Source organism: Betta splendens, chromosome 2 (genome assembly GCF_900634795.4).
Source record: "Betta splendens chromosome 2, fBetSpl5.4, whole genome shotgun sequence".
Lineage (NCBI taxonomy): Eukaryota > Metazoa > Chordata > Actinopteri > Anabantiformes > Osphronemidae > Betta > Betta splendens.
The window spans coordinates 24,667,604-24,687,629 of NC_040882.2; the positions used below are offsets into that span (position 1 = coordinate 24,667,604).

The window sequence follows — 20,026 nt, forward strand, 5'->3', positions numbered from 1 at the left end:
AGCTGAGGTAGGAGGCAGGGAAGGGAGAATCCACCGTTTCTGCCCGGCGCCTCTCGCTGATTAGGAGCGGAGTTATGCGGGTCAGAGCGGCTGTTCTTGCAGCTAATCCCTCATCATGCTATTTCATCAGGCTTGGCATTTGGCTCTCCGCATTAATTAGACGTTGGGACGGACGCCGTGTTAATAAGTGACGCACGGCGGATAATGAGAAAGCGTCGTATCCTGCCAGCATCACGACCCGCGAAGCCGCCGCCGCTACCTCTGCGTTTGAAGCGCCGCCTGTTATTTATTGATGACGCAGGCCGTTTTAGTGCCACTGCTGATAATGTCCTGTCTGCACATTGGGAGATAAGTGTGTTGTGCTGCGATGGTTTGGACTTGTTCAGAATGTGTCTCCTTCTGTCGTCTCCTCTATTTTTATCTCCGCTCCATTCCAGGTTTTTATTCGTCTTCCTTCTCTCTTATCCCACGTTTCTCCTTAGGCTCCTCGTCACTCTCTCTCCCCCTCTCGCTCGCTCGCCCGCTCACCTGGCTCTCTCTTCGTATTCTGCTGCTCCTCCCAGGAGGAGAGTAAGTCCTCCTATCTCTCATTTGCACACCTTTAGTCGGCCTCCTCTCCCTGACGTCCCCTTCCTCCCCATTTCCTGTTTCATCCCTATCGGCGCAGCGTGAATAGCCCCTCTCTCCCGTATTCACTCCCGCCGTCTCCCCCCATCTTCGCCGCCTCCCCTTTCTCTGGCTGTGTTCCACATTCGGGTTACATCCCATGCTTTAATATTCTTGACATGGTCTTCTACCCCTCCCTTCACTGCAGCTTCCTGTCAGTCATTGCCGAGCGTTTGGTGATCAGCTCCTCGGATCACATTCATTTGAGTAGAAACACTCTGTCCTTGGCAGCATTGTCCTCTGTGCTGTAAACACATTGCTCACTGTGCTGTACTTCAAGCTAAAGCAAGCGTCGTGCACTTTGGCCGCGTCCTCGTGCTGTAGCGGCCGTATCTCGCCCCCGCCCCCGCTCTCTCCCTGCGCGGCGCTTCCCTTTAAGGAGCATCCTTTACGGGACCTGTTGACTAACAACGCGCTCGTTTTCACGCCCTGCTCGGCGCCTGGAGGCCGCCCGGCGTTGCACCCTTTACAGCTGCCTCATTGGCGTGCCTTGCTAAAGGGCTCCTGAGTAAACCCACGTCCGGGGCCCACGTGTGCGTTTCCCCGCTCGGCGCCGGCCCGTGCTTCTGTACTCTCCTCCTATGCATTGACTTCCCATCTGCGCCTCGCTGTCACACATCAGCAGTGTCAGCGTGGATTCAGAGGATGTCAGCGCGCCGTCTGGTCACTCGCAGAGTTCCTGTTTTTCCTCCTTCGCCTGCGACAGATCTCTTCTGTCTCTATGCTCCTCTTACATTATGCTAACAACCAATTACAGCTTAATGGTGTTACATCGTCTCTTATTCGTATCTCGGAAAAAGAAGCAGTCCCAGAGAAAGGGAGTGAAGGATTCAAACAGTGGCCTATTTACAAAGGCCCGGACGTTTCTCTCCCGCCGCCGTTTGTTGTGTGGCACAGACAGAAGCGCCAGCACCTCCTGGGACCTCATCCACACATATTACGTGCCAAGCAAAACCTTTTCAGACCAAGTGTAAACACATTAGCTCGTGTATTGAAATCTTATCAAAATCTAGCTGTCAGGGTCCGGTTGAGGAGGACAGGCTTGTGTTTTTGGAGGAAGGCGTTTGGGAGCGTGGGGGAAGTGGGCCTGTGTGTGCTGATGCATAACCCAGCGTGCTTTCACACCTGCCTGCAAAGGAGGGCGCTTCCGGCCGAGCTGCCAGACGGCTGCTATCTTTGCAAGTCAGAGCGGGGAGGCTGGCGCGCACGCCGCTCCTTTCCAGTCCCATTCTCTCCCTGGAAGTTCGATCCGCCCCGAGGAAATTTGTCATGTTGTTCCACCTTTCTGACTCCAGCGCGGCGGGGGTCGGGGGACGATATCTGTTGTTGTTTGCCGCGGACACATCAATACACCTGCATTTGTGTAGCAGACCGTTAAAAGGGACGGAGACATTTGTTCGGCCTTCTTTGAAATCTTCCATCTGCTCTTCCTGTGGTTTGGGCCTTGCGACCATTTCTTAACCCACCCATGGGCGACGCCACACTAAATTGCTCCACTTTTGCCAAATTGCCCCTAAAAGTTGAGCTGGATCAGTCAGCGTTGCTTCCTTCATCTTTGTTTCATTCCATCGTCTGAAATCCTCAAACTTTCTTTGCTCCTCCTGAGTTTAATCTCAGCTCATCCCCACGTCCCTCCCCATCAACGTGCACCCGTAGCCTACAGTATTACAGCATGGCTGCGCTGATGGAAGCTTTTGTCGTCCCATCTCAATCCAATCCCTTTTCTTTTATTGGTTAATTAAAGCCACCCTCTCTCAATCACACATTATTAACATTACTCCACTGAGATCCATCACATCCTCTGGCCAGTAAGTGAAAATGAGGCCAAAAGGGAAAGATAGACGCAGCGAGAAAGGTGGCAGATGAGCGAGCGAGACATGAAGGAGGAGAGAGAACGCATATTGTGTAGAGACAGAAAGCCTCAAGAGTGATTCAGCCATTGTTACTCATCCCCTCCTTTTTGCAAGAGGGCTCATGTCATGAGTATTTTAAGTGCTCTCCATTCCGTTGTTCTCCTTTAATCCTGTTAGATAACTCTCTTCCTCCCTCCTCCTTGCACGTCTTTCCATTCCTCCGCTCTCCTCCTCCGCTCCGCGCTGCCCACTCAGCAAACGCTGAGTCTTGTGCTCTCTGCCACAAGAAGGGGAAGCGCGTGGCCAAACGAGGTGGGGGAGAGCGGGGACGCGGAGCGAGAGCAAGACGTAGGGTGCTGGAGAGATAAGATGAAAGGTGTGGCGGCGCTGGGGGGGGGGGGGGGGGCGCTGGCTGCCGTGGGCTCGTTTGTTACCAGGATGGATGAGCGTGGACCAGCGCCAGAGAAGGCGAGTAAGTTGTGAAGCGGAGCCTGCACACGGCTCGTAGCTGAGACGCACGCAGGACGGAGGGTGGGCTGAGTGTAAGCGCCTCCGGCACTGGAGGTATTGGTAAATACCCATGTTCAAACTGGACCTGGAGCTGATCCCTGCTAGCGCGCGTTTCCTGTCTGTTCTGTCAGCCATCACAACACGACGCGCAACTTACTGTACACACGACAACGGTTCCGACATAAAAGAGCATTTCGCATCTGTAAAACAAAGCCTCCCATTCTCCTTTTTTTGAAGCGCCTGATGATAAGAGGTTGAATCACACTAGATTCACACTTGTACACGAAACAATAGATGATGCAACCTTTCAAACCTGCCTTGTAACCACTATGCAAAACCAGCAACGCTCCATCAAGCGCAATGGTGCGGCTCCCACTTCCCCCGAATATTTCCCACACGCCCTCCCGTCCTCCAGCCCCACATTTACATGGGGACAGTTACAAACGGCAGCGTTGTGGAGCGGCCACTTAGCGCAGGTGAGGCGGGCGGTCGCTCCTGCAGCGTCTCACGTGGGGGGGAATAAAATGGGTCACGAGAGCAGAGGACACCTTTGCTGGACCAATAGCACAGACTAGTGGTGGAGGCAGTGCATTGTGGGAAGACAGCCGAGGCGCAGGTCTGTGCTGCGCAGACGGGACTCATTTAAAGTGATAATTTCAGCTGTCGCTGGAAGCGGATGATCCCTTTGTTGTCTGATTGCTGCATTACGCAACGTCATCGCTACCACTGCTTGAGCGCGAATTACCCGTTCATTCATGGCACAAGCAGCCCATGCACTCCCACCGCCAGCGAGATGAATTCAACACAAAGCGGAGGCAGCAGGGGCTGGCACTGGTGCCCAGAAGAATCTGCATGACCCAAAAAGGCTCCTCCTCGTCTCCAGATCCATAAATCAAAGGGGTGGAGAGAATCCCTCGACGTCTCCGTTCTTCGTGCTCATAGGTGATAAATTGATGTATAGTTGGCTAATAAGCAGAGGCACACGGCGGCCCAACTTTTCCAAGATTTATGCAGTGACAAGTGGATTTATAGAGAAGGAAATGTGACCAAAATCTATTTACAGTATTCATGCTGGCGGTGATGAGGAGGCTCCAGACGGGAGCTGCGCAGGTAAACCTGGGGGCGTGAGCATCACGGAAGCAATGCATCAGGAGAGGAGAAATGGAATCATGGAGGCAGTGCATGGGATGGAATTACCTCCTTATGATTGATGAAGTATGTGAATCTGCCCACTGGCCTTGAAAGGGTCACGATTCAGTGCGGTTCCCTTTACAACTGGTGTGAAATAACAGCCTGAAATTGAAATGATGGACATTTAGGCATCCTCAGGTTTGTCAGCAGACTCGACCAATAGAGGCAGGCGGGAACGCGGAAGGCAAGAATCTAACAGCTTGCAGCCTGTGCCAGACATAAAAGGAAGCTTTTAAGGCAACTCAAGCACTCATCTTAATGACGTGAGGTGATACGGTGACAGGAAAAGCAGACTCTCAAGAACACGATCAGTGATATCGCCTTCTTCAAGCCTGAGTGGGAAACAGGGAGGGATGCATTGGCGTAGAGTTTCCTCCGAGGAGCCGCCCCTCCCTCCGTTCCCTCCCTCTCCTCTCCTCCCCATCCGAGTCGCTCGCCCCGGCCCTAATGCCTTCCACCTCTGCCTCTCCTCCTCGGTACTGGGTTTCATGGGCTCATTCGATCTTCGCCCCTTCCCCTCTCCATCACAGCCCCAGCAGCTTCCTGCTCTAAATCTTCTGGAGGAGCTCTCTCTCTCACTCACGCGCCGCTTATCCAGTTGTTTCCATGAGATATTTGAACGATTAGCATTATGCACGCTGAGCAGATTATGACAGCCTTTGGGGAGGAGCGGTTTTAACGCGATGGAGGGTTCAGATAGAAAGCAGGGCTGATAAGGCGCCTTTGACTGCAGACAAGGTGCCATGAGATAAATCTGCAGCTCAACATTCATTCTAGGGGAGAAACGGACCCTTTTCTCTGAGCTTCAGACCCGTCAGCTGCATGTGTCGGCACCCGGACTCAACACGAGGCTGAAGATAATGGCATTAAAGCCAACGGCAACACAAGCAAGTGTGCAGTAGCTCAGGAGTAAAAGTTGCTGCCTCATGAAGTGATTTTAAACTTTTGGATGGGAACATTTCTGACTGTGGCTGCTCACATGGCAAAATGTGATATCCCGTCAACATCAGCCTGACTGCTGCAAAGCTATGCAAATGTGTGAGCGATATCAAACAGCCTCCCACCCAGCGTGCATCTTTTTCGGGTTGCATGACGCAAATTCTGAAAGCAGACATATGATGCGCCATATAACTAATTCCATCTATGTCTGACAGTGACGCTACCCTGTGCCACTGAAGCAGCTGTTGGCGCCGAGCGAGAGCGGGGAGTGAGCGGCAGATCGCTTCCCAAATGCTCATTTTTAGCCGGCGTGTTTGGGAACAGCGCAGCAGCGCTGACGAGCTGAGCACAGAGTTTTTGACACAATGGTGTCAAACTCGGGGACTGCGATGTTCGGCGCACACAAGTCGCACCTGCCGGCAGCGTGCGCACACACACGCGCACACACACACATACAGTAGTCTGCTGTGGAGCCCGTGTGGCAATTAGTGTGTTTGGGGCGGCTGCAAAGCGCAGTGACACGTTTGCTTCACGTTGCTCCATCAAACAGACTCCCGGGAAGCAGCATATGGGATATAAGGGGTCTACACGAAACGCAACGCTGTTGCCATCTAGAACGAGGCTTAAGTCTCAGTATATCAGTACCTGCATCCATGTGTAGCTATGATGCACCGTCTATATCTGTGCAGCATCCAGCTGCTAATAACAGAAGAGCATTAGCTGTTTGGGAAGTGGTGGAGACCAAAACAGAGCTAAATGTGCTGCTCTGTTAATAACATCTGTCGTTGTGTGTGCGTGCAGCTGGTTTCTGCTCATTCCTGTAGAAAACCTGGTTGCCTGTATAATCAGTCAGTGAACATCCAGGGGCCCTTTATTTTCCTCCCACCATAACTTCGGAAGCGTGTATAAATTGACTGGATTTGACCACTGCTGCTTTTTATGTCTTTGCATACAGTAAATGCATGTCTTTCTGTAACTGCTGCCACTCGACAAAGTTAGACCCCCCCCCCCCAACATGCTGGTGGTTCTGTGTCTCGGTTCATAAGGCTGTAAATGGGGGATTTATGTCTGAAGCACATCCAGGAGTGTCAACACTAGCGTCAGACAGCTGCGATGCTGCCGGCTTTGACTAACATTTAATGGAAGGCCTCAAACTGCGCAGCCTTACTCTCATACGTTACAGTTACAGTCATACGTTGTGCTCACAAAGAGGAGGGGGAGCAGAGGATGGTCAGAACGGGACACTAGGATCGATGCAAGATGAATCTGCTCATTGTCACACAAAAAGCCGCTTTCCTACTTACAGCATCTTACATCACACGTCAAGTGCAGCGAGAGGCTGCCGGCTCCACAGTTAATCAAGTTAGCGAGGAGTCGGAACACTTCATTAACTCGCAGTCGTCTCGTGGCGTCTCCGTCGCTGCAAAATATTATTTAATACAAACACACAACTTGCAGCAATATCTCACAATGGTGGTTATTAACACAACAGCAGCCGATCGATCGCTGCACCACCTACTTATTCACAGCAGTGATCCAGACTTCTCAGCCGCCACCGTTAAGTTATGGGCATTTTAATTGCTATAGACAGGGGTCCATTAGCAAAGCATCTTGGGTGGCCGTGGCCATGTTTCTCTAAATCATTAAGCTAATTATACAAGCTAATTAATCAGTATGCTTCAAATGGGCTGCATGAGCAGGCACTGCTCTTTGTTGCCTGCATAATAAAAGAAGTCCATTTTTAGAGAAGGGAAATTAAAGAAGGCGAGTGGAAGCAGTGACTGATGACAGCAGATACAACAGCTGAAGCTGGATTCACATGTGCACGTGTAGATGTAGGTACAGTGAGTGTGCGTTCATTTATCAGGGTCGCTGTCACACAGGATGAACCGGGGCCTTTACAGCTGGTGTGAAATAACAGCCCGTCTGTGAATCACTGGTGCCGCCGTCACGTCTGAGGACCACCTTTGAGCACATGCGCCGCTCCTCCAAGCTGAGGCCAACTTCATCTTAGCAATTTGTGAAGCAAACTTGGCAGAGCATTAATACTGAAGACTGTCAGCGTGTCTTCCACATTGTTTATTTTACAGCAGTCATCTATGGCGGGTGTTCAGTTACGTGAATGTCACGTGCACATCCGTGTTTTCAAACAGCTACAGGGCAAAACGACTTAAAGACACTGTTAGAAATGACTATACTGTACAAGCGCACAGCGTGGTCCTCAGTATGTGCTGGAAGCTCCGTCAGCACGCAGGAGGCTATTTTTAGCAGATCTCATAATACAATAGAGAATCACGTCCTCAAAGTACAAGAAGCAAGTTTATGAAGCTCATGGTTGCAGCCACACTGTGTGATTCATACTGTACGTGTGGCCATGCATGTGAGCGGTGAATGGACACTATGATCCACTGAAGCAGGTCACGTCCTAACGTCCTAACGTCCTCTCTCTGTCTCTTTTTTTCAGGGATATTCTGAGGAGTTCTCTTTTTTCATCACTCTGGTCCGAGGCAGCAATCGCAATCGATTATTCCAAACGGGTAAGCTGCACATTTTATTATGAGGGAAAAAAAGTCCCTTGAAATTGGATTATTCAATAAAGCACTCCATCTGTGACATTCACCGGTGACCAGAATCCTGTTGTCACTGTTCAAATGTCAATGTACCAAGTAATATCAACAAGGTAATGAGATTATCCTGCAGAAATCAAATCCGAGGGCAAACGGCTGAACGCTGTTAGTATGGACCACTGCGTGAGAGCATAAAGGTCTGCATGCTGGTTGACTTACAGGAAGTTGGCTTTGTGGCTGATGTAGAATAAATCATTAGGGTTTTTTTATTGTATTTCTTAAATTGGAGGCATAAAATATTATTATTATTACTATACAGGAGGCTGTGGCATCAGGTGTGCGGTGGTTTGATGCTGCATTGTTTACTGGAGCTTCTGTGCTGTTGCTATTGGAAGCAGGCAGCACATAAAGCATGCTAATGGTGCCCTCTGGAGTCTCCACCGCTCCACTGTTTTCACATAAAGCCTGCGGATGACGCACCCGCTGGCAGCTCTTACAGCCTTTAGGACTGACAGGTGCTTTTAGCACAGTGGAGTAAAGAGACGGCATGAAGTCACAGAGGGGACAACGAGAGGCTGTGATGAGCGAGCGATGATACAGTAGACGAGTCAAACCCAAACACAGCGGTTCGACAGCGAATCCCACGCGCTCTCTGCATCAGCACACGGCACATGATCGCCAATAATCACACTCAATCAATTACCGGTGCTACAGTGGCTCATCACCATGATTATGATCGTTCAAATGTTGTAGTTAGGATAATTAGAGGTGCAGCCTGTGTCCTGTGGAACCAGAGAGGACTTCCTCTCCATCGCAGCGCGGTGTCTTCAGATCAATAAGCAGCGCTGTGCGTTCCCCAGAGCACTGGGGTGCAGCTGTAATTGGAGCGCTTGTGCTGCTGCCAGTTACTGTGTGCTGGGCAGAGGCCAGCAAACACACACACACAGACACACGCGCACACACACACAGGACTCCACAGGGTTCCACAGGACACACACACACACACACACACGCACACACGCACACACACACACACACGCACACGCGCACACGCGCGCGCGCGCGCGCACACGCGCACACACACACACACACACACACACACACACACACACACACACACACACACACACACACACACACACACACACGCGCGCACACACACACACACACACACACTCCTTCCAGTCTCCATAATGTTTCCTATGAACTTATCCCTTGTGCTCATGAAGAAAGTTTCATAGTTTTGCTGCATCAATACTGTTCCAACGCGTTCGCTGCTGTTGGCTTCTCTCACCTTCATTCGTCCCTGAGCGACGACGCGGTGACGCTTTTCACTCAGTGCTTCGCATACATGACGCCTTTTGTGCTTTGTGGCAATTACTTACTGTGAAGATTTGTTCAGGCTCAGGTGTTGAAGCGACGTGAATTAAAGACGACAGGAACGAGCGCGCTGGCGCCACAGAACTGTTGAGACCAGATGAGCAAGTTAGACGGCGCTGCTGTAAATGACAGTGGCAAAACTGGGACTATTGCCTGGTGCGTCAGAGGCCATTTAAACGTCTTGTTCCAAAAGCATTAAGGCATTAAATTTAAATTGAATCTGCTGCTTCGTCTCCAACAGAAAAGCCTTAAAGACACGTGTTAAACGCCGCTGTAGTGCATCTGCTGAGAGCGGCGGTGGCATCGATGCCCTGCACCCGACAGCGAGAGTGCTGTTATATAAAGCAGAGCTCAGCAGTAGCAGGTGACCTGGTTTAGAACAGCAATGAGCCAAGGAGCCACAAAGAGCAACCGTTCCAGAGTCGAGACAATAGATCACCTCATTAATAGCAGAGATGCCATCAATCTATTTCATTAATATTATGGCATCTGAGAGATTTATAATGAGACGAAGCACACCAGCACAGGGTCACAGCAGGGGGGAACACCTCCCGGCCGACGGGGGGTGAGGGTGGGAGGCCATCTGCCCCGGCCGGCCTCCCCCTGGGGTGAGGGCAGAGCATCTCCCTTCGCTGGTGCGTCCAATGATGCTCCAAAGCCTTAACATGAGGCCGCGTGTGCTGCACTGGGAGCCGTTAAGGGTCCGGCTGTGGTTGCGTTTCCAAACTACACTAATTTCACATATTGGGTTACGCTTGCTAGAAAAAAAGCGTGTGCATCTAAGCACGTGTGCTGGGCCGGTACCCGGCTGTGATGATTTATTATGCCGCTTGAAGGCGCTTGTACCTTTATGAGGTCACATCAGTAACATGGCAGCGAGGCGAAGCACAGCGTTCTCCGCGGCCCCGCCGGCGAGAGGGCGGCGAGCCAGAACCGCTCCAACACCAGTATACAGTATCATCGCGCACACACACACGGACACACAAGCACTGACTCACTCAGGCACAAACACACGCAAAGTCAAACACTGTAATCCAGGCTTAATACGGCTTTATCACCTGCACAGGAGGCAAACGGTATGCAAATGCTCATAAGCTGTTCCAAAGGCACGTCAGATTTACTCCTGTCTTTAATATGTCTCTCCAGAGGTTAATTCTATGCAAATAAAGTCTCCTAAGCTGGGAAACGTGAGGGATATTTTTTCTAATAACACTAGCGGGACGCCACCAAGACGCTTTCACGCTGACCTTGAATGATTGTTTTCAACGAGGCTGCAGCGAGGCAGGTGTAATTGAAATTGTAATTGTCCTGTGCCACATTGAATAAACGCATTGTTCAAAGTAACAAACAGGCTAATATTAGAACTGCTTCACCTTTTATGTGCAACGAGCTCCTGATGTGCTGTGTTTCCTCTAAACCGGGCTTGGTCTCACATTTGCTGCATGGTTGCAGTAGATGGAAAAGCCCCTGACTGTGTTCCTCCTCTCCTAGGTGGGGGCAAGGGAGCATTCGTTTGAGTGGTGTGTCGGCGAGGTACCACTGCAGCATCAGGCAGCATCAGGCAGCATGTTGGCACCTGCATGAACCCAGAAGAGGAGCCTCATTTCTTGGTGAGTTGAGCAAAAAAAAAATCTTTCAAATTCAACAAAGCGCATAATCCAGAGGGCAGCTGTTTTCCTCAGACAAGGTGTTCCCTGTTAAAGTAAATGTTCTAATTAGCTCCGACTCTATCTCATTAGTTCTGCAGAGGAAATGCTTAATTACAAAATTAGGAGCCGCATTTTCCTTTTCATTTTCAGCTTTTAATTTGAGAAAAGCTGCTTTTAATGTAAAATGGAACAAATCATTTCAATGAAAAACCAAAGAACAGGCAGCAAAGCCTTTTTAAACCAAACCAAGACTTTTGGTATATAACGTTTCAATAAATGCCACAAAGTTTTTTAATTTACTACACTTTCCTCTTTGATTTACTCACAGAACAAACACATTACATCATTTAGTTTAAATTAAAAACTGGAGTGCAGATTGTGAAAACAATAAATGTTTTGAAAGTGAAGCAGAAGTTAAAGGTTATTGCTCTGCTAAATGTTAATTATCATCACTCTGAAAAAGAACAGACTCAGTGTTGCAGCTTTGAAAGGATTAGTTAGTTTTTAGACACTGCACGTTACTGAGGCTGAGTTAGTATTTGGTGGAATGGCTGCGACTCACAACATTTCAATAACACATTAAAATAAAGTCCTTTTAATCAGCGCTTTAATGTTTTATGTCTAGTTATTAATATGAATGTTTTTCATTTCATTAGATGAGTTAATACATCAAGCAGACATCATCATTAGCGAGAATCCTTCCTCATTCACAGCTTTAGAAAAACTTTGTGTGACGCGTTTGCTCTTTATGTGAAGCCTCTCTGATGAACACGGAAACGAAATACTTGGGAAACAACAGCACCGAAAAACAGAGACAAAGACGAGGAGAGAACGAGCGAACAAACAAGACAAAAGTAGCTCCGGAGCGAGTTCAGGCTGGATTCTGCTGCAGACAGAGCAACGGAAACAGACTCCGGCAGCTTAAAGTCCATGTTTCACAATCTACTTACAGGAAAAGACTTTACAGCACACGCCGAAATGATAGCTGTCAGCATTATTAAAATTCATTATTGCTGCATAAACAAGACAATGGAAAAAGCGGATACTAGCTTAAAGTCAGGCTTTAAAAATATTCCATGCAAATGATGGGAAGCTTAAAAGGAGGCTGGCTGTGCAGAGACGCTCCGACTCCGAGCGGAGGGGAGTGATCATGGGACTAAGTCATAGAATTGTTTCCCAGATTTAAATTACGCCTGAAATAAGCAAAAGGCGTCTGCGGCGAGGAAATCTGTGCCCTGGGCCGCTGAAGGGATGCAGCTGAGAAAACACATTCAGAGGAGCATAAATATTGCAGGCGAGTACGTGGAGGGCCTTTTGGCTGATGAATTATTACAAAGTCCGGTGGCTTGATGCCAGCCGCGGAGTGTATCACACGGCTTCAGCCCGCAATAAGCTGCGGCTGGAGAATTGTGGTTATGGGCGCCGCAAATAACGAGCAGTGATACCGGGAATCCATCACACTCGCCCCACGTGTGTGTGTGTGTGTGTGTGTGTGCTCACGGGCGAGTGTGTACGTTTGAATACTGCTGAGTCATGTTTAGGGCCCAGGTAATCAGCTGGTTCTGGCACAGGCAGAACAAACGGTGATCAGATGGAGCATCTACTGTAAACGGCTGAGGGACGTGTGTGAAGCTTGGCCTTTGGTGATTAGCGGTGACGCGTGAGCCTCCAGACTGCTGACGGACGCCTTTTGAAAAGGGGCTCTGTGAAAAAGACAGATATGCTGTGGAAATGGATCAAATGTGTTTCATGTCAGATAGCGGCTGGAGTAGCTAGTGTAGCAGCTCCAGGCCCGAGCCTTCGCTAAGCCACGAACACACAGGATTAAAGATGGAAGCACTGGTCACAGTGGCTCAGGAGAAAACACAACAAAGAAGCACAGCGGATTAGGGACGAGCTGCGGTGGCGAAACCTGTAAATGACGTGACCACGGGGGACGCGTCTTCATCTGCACGGGCCTGAAGCATCAGCATGTGGGGGATATGGGCTGATGAATACGCTCGTCTAATAGAACGAGTCGAGCCAATGAATGTCTTAATGAAACTGACTGAAGGAATTTCTGTGTGAGGAGCCTTAAAAACATAAAAGCAAACATCAGGGGGAGGTTGTGTGTAAAATTACACATAATAACTGCAACCAGACATGTTTGGATCCAGGAAAACCTATTACAACTTCATGGGACTACAACTACACGACACAGAAGAGAATCAGGGAAATTCAAATTCTTCAAATTCAACCATCACAATAAGATCTGACTGTTTAGATCATGTGTCGAGCTCCAGCTCTCTCTGTGATCAGCTTGATCAGGTGATCAGCTTGTCATTGACTGAAGAACATCAGTGGGAGGTGATCAGGAGTCGGCATCACTCTGACACCGCTGGTTTAGATCATGAGTGCTAGTGATTCCACCACCAGATGGCGCTGTGCATCCAGGCCTCAGCTGCAGAGAGCTTCACCCCCACCATTAAAGACCTCACCTTCATGTGCAGTGGAGCTGCCTCCTCATTAGGACACGCAGCCAAACAAAGAAACGTTAAGTTTAGTTTTAATAGCATTTCTCTTTCATTTACTCCGCCTTTCATTTATTCCTCACTGCTAAGCCTCAGCTGGTTAATGGAGCTCCTATGTGGTTGTTTCTGTGGATTTCAGATATTTTCTATTTAAACGCCAGCACATGAGCTGCAGAGAGGAGTGTTCAGGCAGCGGACGTGCTCCCTGTGCACACAGCACACGCTGAAACGATGCTGAGGCCCACCAGTAGATGGCAGTGTCTCAATGCACAATCCTTCCAACCCGTCAGCCACAGCCGTAGCTCTTCCAGTAGGTGTGTCTCGTGTCATCCTGAGAGGTCCCTCACGTGCAATGTCTTCCCTGCACAGTATGACGGCTCAACGCCGAGCGACAGCGCAAATGAACTTTTATTGCTCCGGTAATGAAGTACACAAGCTATTTGGATGTGGTATAAAAATAAATAATGAAAACACTACATGGATTAATGGCGGCATGAAGGAGTCAGCGCTCTCCTTCCCGCACACACACACACACACACATCTCTGCAGTGTTTCTCCCTCTTTAATTTTCTCCCCTTGTATCTCTCGAGCTCCATCTCTCACACTTGTACAAAGCCGAATGGCGTCACCACCCAGTGCTCCCACACACACACACACGCACACACACACACACACACACACGCACACACACACACACACCTTCTTCGCCATCTGTCTGTGCAGCGGCCCGTGTCTCCGGCTCTGGGAGCAGTTGGGAGCAGGAGAGTGAAAGGAAACGCGTCTCGTGGCTCCGTGGTCCCTCGTCCTCCTGCTGCCGCGGCGCCGTCCATCAAACGCTCCCACATCATCACGCAAAGAGCCTGGATGCAGCGTTCACGTGCCCTGTGACTGAGCACGGTTGCATTTTATTAGCTCAGCCTGAAGCTGCGCCCGCTCTCTGCACGCGCCGCGCTTGTATCAAGCACAGGCTCATTGTAAAGATCCATCCAACGCTGAACCACAGTAGGAACACACGCGGCAGCAGAATCAAAGCCTCCGCGATGCAGGTGACTCTCCTGTCGCCACAAATGTTTTCCCACCTCTTGAGATTTCTGTCTCTTTTCACTGAATTTTCATAAGCGTGCGGCTCCACAAAGAGCTTTGCAGGCAGCTTAAGTAATTTGAACAAAAACGCATTTCCTCGCGCTCAGGCTCCTCCGTTTAGGCAGCGGGCGAAAGTGCCTTCACGGCGCACGGAGCCACATTCAGCTGCACTGATAAGAAATGGCAGCTATCAGCAGCAGTTATTGTGTTCCTATATTAAAAAAATTGATTTAGGTCTCCTATCGCTCAGCAGGGAGGGCATGTGGATAAGATTATATTAGGAGGTGGATGGGAGGGTTAAGCAAAAGGTCAAGTGCTGCTTGAGTGTGAACAGTGTGACATTAATTACAACAATTAAAGATTTAAGCAGAATTAAATATAAAAAATGTTGGAGGTGAATTACAATTAATCACTAATCACTTTAAATAATAATCATTGATGATGCTTTTTTTGAGAGAGATTTTTTTCTCCTGATCTAATTATTAATTTGTAAAAAGCACATTTATTTATGATTTTTTTAGTTATTTTATTATTATTTAAATTTTTGTTTCATTCTTAACCACTGATGAACATTTTTAGGACCTAGTTAATAAATGAATTTTACTATATTGAATTCTGCACCTTTAACCTACAACACTGATATCTGGAATTGTGAACTACATCCAAGACCTTTGTGAGATGTATTTGCAAGCTGGTACACGCGCCTAATGCGAGGAGCTGCGTCTCTGCTCAGATTATTGGCCCCGTCTCCCCTTTAAATGGATTCAGAAGAAACAGGCTTGGCGGCAGCAGACACCCCGTGTTTACCCCTCTGCGCGAAGCCGGTGCCATGTCCAGACTTGTAAATCAGGTCCATTGAGGTGGCATAATGCTGATGATTATGACAGTCAGTCGCATGGGAGTGATAGAAGCATGTTGAGTTATGGGTGTGGGGAGCGTGCCCAGAACTGAAGAGTCTCACAAATGGAGAAGCACTTCCACCAAAACACAAGTCCCCAGATGGGGCCTAATGCTGCAGTTGGCGGCCGCGCCGCCCAAATGAGTGCGCATTAGCTGCTCCAACGCCACACAACAGTGAAGTGTGTTTGTTGCTTTTTATTCCTTATTTCACAGCTCTGCATTTTCCCATTATTACAGCCAGATTATGTTTGATAAAGATCAGAAGAGCGAGGCCTCTCTGGGCCGACTGGGCTTTAATCCGCAGCTTCTATCCCCTCCGTCATTTTACATATAGCAGCTGAAACAACAGCTTCCAAAGCGACGTGCTAAAATAATATCGGTGGGAGAGAAAGTCATTATTCAGCCCTGAAACGTGGCCGCCACCTTGTCCCTGCTCGCCTTCACGATGAGGAATGCATTTCCGAATTACTAAAAAAAATTTACTGTTTGCCTTTCTGCTGTATTAATTCTACTCTCCTTCGCAGGAGAGCGATCACTCATCCGCATTGATTGTCAGCCATGATAATATAATCAGGCGTAAAGCCTGACAAGGCGGGCCGCTCCGATAGATCAGGGCTGCTGACAGCAGGGCTATGTACAGGTCATAAACCCTCACCTTCCCTGTTTGACCCCGCATCAATTCGCCTCCTCCCGATATGAATGCAAATACCGCCGCGTTTTTTTGGGGGGTGACATGTTTATGGTTATCTCTCCATCTCCTCCCGCTCCGCCTGCTGCTCTTAAATGTGCCGTTACCGAGCTAATGGGATTGAGAAAGGCAACCTATTGCCGGCCAGTGGTCATCTGGCCACCGGCTCCAGTAAAAGCACAAACAGGCGCGTGCCCTTGGCCGCCGCGCACGCACGCACGCACGCACGCACGCACGCACGCACGCACGCACGCACGCACGCACGCACGCACGCACGCACGCACGCACGCACGCACGCACGTCCTCCACACGCGTCACTCGCGCATGCATTGAGCTGATAAGTGGCGCGCTTCATTTTCCCCATGGCAAGGCACAGTAAAAAACTGAGGAGTAATAATTGCTTTGGGGGGGTGAGACGAGGACGGCTAAATATGCTTGATTGCCTCCTAAGCGTTGGAGCTGTGTAATGAAATATGGCTGCTGCAGTCGGGGGCTCCTGCGATAGCGCTCTCTCTACCTGCTCTTTTACCCTGCCACTCGTCTGTTGGGGCAGTTTCATCTTTGCTCACCCGGCGCCTTTGTTACAGAGTCGCATCCGTCAAAGCGGCCGCTGCCGTTGAACGGTTATCGTGGCCAGGATGCAATAATTAGGAGCCCGATCCGGCGTAATTGAGAATTCCTCGCCGCATCCGAACGGCAGGAGGCCTAATATTCCTGTGTTCTACAATTTAATTTGTGGATTCATTAGCATGAATGGAGCAAAAAGAAAGACGCCAGATAATGAAGAACATGCGGCAGCTGAAAGCGGTCCAACGGTGCTGCAGGTAATCGCCTCCCTGCTCGTTACCGCGCATGTCGAGACGCCAACATTCACCTTATTCGGAAAAACTAGGCAGAAGTTTTACATTCAACTCTGCTTCGCAGACGTTTGTCTCTGGATTAACACAAAGCAGAAGTCTTGGGCAGAGAAACTGCTGCAATCATGGCATTCATAATCATCATTGCTAATCATCTCATTTGACTGCCATAAAGCTCCACAATAATGTTTTAAGAGATAATGAGTCAAATTAAAGCTCACGGAGTGGAGCTAAAAATGTTTATCCCCAACTAATTTTTGTTGTAACCACCCTGAGCATATTTCTCCCTGTTGGTTAAATAAGTAGCTAATCATTTACGAGAATATTAGTCCACGGGCTCGTATGGGCACAGCAGCTGCTAATGCGTTTAGCAAAGAAATAGCCTGAGAAAATCTTCCCAGCGCATTAAATGCAGGCTTCGGTTGGATTTTTTTTACTCCTCCTCTCTGTTGCTTCCAGAATAACTCACGAGCCTTATTTGTCGTGCTACTTAAAGGAAAATGTAATTACACTTTTCATTATACTTCACAAAGCCAATCAATAACTGTGGTTAAGTCAGTCTCAGCTGCACACGCAATTTTCTCTTCCTTCACCTGAAGTTGGGTTGCGCGACCGGCCTCTCGCCTGCGCTCACTGTATCTCTGTACGTAACGGCAGCGGGCGGTTCAGCTAATTAAAGCTCCACGTGTGATGAATGTGCAGGAAGGCTGGGCTGCTGCACGCTGCTCACCCCACGCTTTGCTCCTCCTTGTCTCCTCTGCAGTTCTCTTTGCTGGGACGTCACCTACAGGATGAGGCCTGCGGCAGGTAAGACCCACGCGCTGTGTTTGCTTCGTTTGTGGGGTCCAGGTCATCATGTTTGCATCCATTTACACAGAGGAAGTGCCTGTTTTGAGGGCGTCCAACAAAGAACCCAGCTAAATGTGGACTCCAGCTCCCTCCCACCTCCTGACCCGCAATCGGGCGTGCGTGTGGGGGGAAACGGGAAATATCTGGCAACCCAAAGCCTTTTAAAGTGACTGGGAGTGACTGGCACTGATGGGACCGGACTAGCACCGCGAGATGCTATGCCGCGCTGCACTGCACCCAGGCCTCAAGCCTGATTGATAGAGTGTGATGAGACTGTCACTGAGCAGGGAGAGCAGCGGCGATAGGCTGGAGGGGGGGGGGGGGGGGGGGGGGGGGGGGGCGGCTGACCAGCAGAGAGATAGAGGGAAATAAATCTGAGAACACGTGAAGGATGAAGTGGGGGATGAAGTGGCTGGATGGAATGTGCTTCAGACACATGAGGGATGGGGAGGCGGAGGGAGGGGGGGGGGGCACGGCTGCAGCAGGTGAGTCAGACAGCGGGTGCTCGTTGGAGTGGGGTTTGTTACGCAACCGATTTCTAGAAAGTGCCGTTTTAAAATACAGATCGGAAAAAGCAGCGGTGTTAAAAATGCTTCCCAGCGCAGGTTTATTAACCCGGAGGCTCCACAGTAACAAGGACGCAGACGGGGATATTTCAAATCCAGCGTTCCAATGCCACAAGTGTGAAAACAGAATGCCGTTCCCAGACACTACGCGATCAGGAATTCCTCCTCAACAACTTCAGAGAAACTGTAGACGCTTTCATAATGAATCTGCAGAGTTAAGGTCCTCGAACACAACATTCCTCTGTTTAACCACTTCCATGCATCAAGCTGCACAAAAATGTACTAAAAGCTCTTTACTGTAGTAAAACGTGTTTGCTTTAATAATAAATGTTGATGGGAGGTTTATTTAACCAGAGCGGCCGTGACAACGATCTGCAAAACCACATATTTCACACACCGTGCGTCTTCCACCTGAATTCCATAAACAGTCTGAGGATTTGTTTACCAGCGGCTTCTCTGAGCATCGTATTAGGTCATGTGGACGCTCGGCGTCTCGGCAGCGAGAGGAATGCAGCCTGAGCTAAAGCCCCGCTCTGGGAATTCCACAGTTAGTGATTTCCGACTCAATAACGGAGCCATGTTTTACTTTTATCCTCGCCTGAGGAAGGACGGCTGACTCGCCACAACGCGCGTTATTACTGGCGCCGCACGCGTGCGAGAGGCTCCGACCCCGACCACAGAGGGGCTCCCACCGCTCTGCCAGGTGAAGGAGCGAGGCCCATTCAGGGGCGCGGGTTCGGAGGCTGCACGACGCGCGCGGCCTGGGAAATGGCCGCTCACTTTGGCAGATCAATGTACTTCCCTCCCCTCGTGCGCTGCCACCGAGTGACAGTCAGGAGGAAAGCGGAGGCGAAGCGAGTCGCGGCGCAGAGAAGGCGATGTGTGTGTGTGTGCGCGTGTGTGTGTGTGCGCGTGTGTGTGTTTGTGTGTGCATGTGCGTGTGTGCATGTGCGTGTGTGTTTGTTTGTGTGTGCATGTGCGTGTGTGTGTGCGTGTGTGTGCGCGTGTGTGTTTGTTTGTGTGTGTGTGTGTGTGTGTGCGCGTGTGTGTGTGCGCGCTTGCGTGTGTGTTAACAGGGCATTTAATGATATTTGCCACGGCTGCTCCGAGTGAGTGCTGTTGGAGGGAAATGGGAGACGCTTTGCATAAACTCAAAAGACGTGCAATATTGCTGCTGCCTCTTTGGGAGGAAAAGGCGCCGGTCCCACTCCCACCGGATATGAGAATATCCAGCCGCTGAGCTGGAAATGTTGCAAATATGAATGATATTAGTGACAATCATATTAAAATGCTTAGTCGTGCTAAAATGAATTCCACATCTCCACCGTAATGAAACTCATGTCAGACATGGGCAGCGTGAGGCTCTGAGAAGGAAGGTGCATATTTTAGGCTAATTCCCTGGAAGCGGCCGCCGCTCCCACCGACCTGTGGGCTTCTCTCGTGCGGCGCCGGCGCCATGATGACACACACTGTAACACATCAGTATGCCACAGACTAAACGGCGGCATATTTTATGTATTGACGCGCCGAGCGCTGATGAAACACCTCTAATTATATTCCACAGGAAACACCTTCCGTCGCGCAGCGTTCCGTCCACAACGTGAAGAAGCTCTGAATGAAGGGTCACGCGCTCTGAGCCCTCGCAGGAAGCCGCTCTGGGCTCCGGCCTCGGACGGCCGCTGGTTTATGGCAGCATGAGGCCGCACTCTGTCAACTCTATCCATCTATTCAGACAGAGCACACAGCCATAAATCTAATCATTTGCATGATTAACACTCATTTTGTTGCTCATTCAATTAATACATTATGACTTTCAGG

The 20,026-nt window shown here is 49.7% G+C and overlaps 2 protein-coding genes across 49 annotated transcripts in view; one reads left to right on the forward strand and one right to left on the reverse strand.

Annotated features, from left to right (window-relative positions):
* LOC114851386 (5,6-dihydroxyindole-2-carboxylic acid oxidase-like) overlaps positions 1 to 20,026 on the reverse strand; it is a 323,305-nt gene that overhangs the window by 156,906 nt on the left and 146,373 nt on the right. The gene's annotated exons all lie outside the window — the stretch shown is intronic.
* Positions 1 to 20,026, forward strand: part of LOC114851385 (receptor-type tyrosine-protein phosphatase delta-like) — a 269,652-nt gene that overhangs the window by 93,413 nt on the left and 156,213 nt on the right. For 46 of the 47 annotated variants that reach the window (XM_029143182.3, XM_029143203.3, XM_029143194.3 and 43 more), the window contains exons 5-7: positions 7,624 to 7,696; positions 10,598 to 10,716; positions 17,557 to 17,600. The gene's annotated coding sequence lies outside the window, so the exon portion shown is untranslated. The remainder of the gene's footprint in view (positions 1 to 7,623; positions 7,697 to 10,597; positions 10,717 to 17,556; positions 17,601 to 20,026) is intronic. The other variant, XM_029143183.3, reaches the window with a different exon arrangement.